The sequence below is a fragment of the Calidris pugnax genome, unplaced genomic scaffold (assembly GCF_001431845.1).
Source record: "Calidris pugnax isolate Ruff unplaced genomic scaffold, ASM143184v1 scaffold364, whole genome shotgun sequence".
Lineage (NCBI taxonomy): Eukaryota > Metazoa > Chordata > Aves > Charadriiformes > Scolopacidae > Calidris > Calidris pugnax.
In genome coordinates this window covers 383,554-384,485 of record NW_015091109.1, presented here as the reverse complement: position 1 = coordinate 384,485, position 932 = coordinate 383,554, and positions in this window count along the sequence as shown.

Here is a 932-nt window from a genome sequence, read left to right as displayed (position 1 = left end):
CGGGGGGGTGCAGCTGAGGGGGATTAGCCCAGGGTCCCGCTTTGTGTGTGAGGGGGGGACGAAAGGCGAGAGCCCCCCCCCTTTAATTTGGCTTCACGTTGCCTGGGGGGATGTATTATTTTAGCTTTTGGGGTTTCTTTGGTTTTGGTTGTTTTTTTAAAGCACGCCACCAACTGCAGCGAAACTCCGTCCTCTCCCAAACCCTTATCGCCGAGTCCGGGAGACTCCCGGGCCGTGGAACGGAGGCCCCGCCGAGCTCCCGCCGCCGCCAACCCGTCCCGACCCGGCGGGGAGGCTGAGGAAGAGGAGGAGGAGGAGGCCGGGGGGAGCCCGGGAAGGTGGCGGCGGGGCCCGCTCACGTCGGCGGAAACGCGCTCCGCTCTGCCCTTGTAAATATTTGTCAGGAAGCCGTTGCCAAAGAAAGTATCTCGTTATGCAATTTTTAATTTTTTTCTCAGCGCGCAGCATTCCACAGGCACCCAGCGCACAGGGCAGGGGGAGGAGAAATAGTGCCCGGCTCCCAGGGCGGAGGGAGATTCTATTTTCTTGATGGAAGAAGCGAGCTTCCCCCCTCCACACCCCCTTCCCCCCCACACCTCCTCCTCCTCGCCCGCCTGTCGCCTCTTCAGCCAGTCGTGAAAACAGGAAAATGTTATGAATTGCACAAGGTTTTGGGGTTGTTTTTTGTTTTTTGTTTTTTTTTTTTCCCTGCGGCGTGTAGAGCCTTGTGAAGGCACGTCCGTGGCAGCCTCTTCCCCGGCGTGCAGGGGCTTGCACGGCAAAAATGTTTTACAGACTTGTTGGCGTGCGCCGTCTTGCACTGGCCAAGTGTGTTTAACATACCGGGGAAATTAAAAAAAAAAAAAAAAAAGAAAAAAAAAAGTCACTCACACACACCCCCGTGAAACCTGGACCGTATACACCGACGTGTT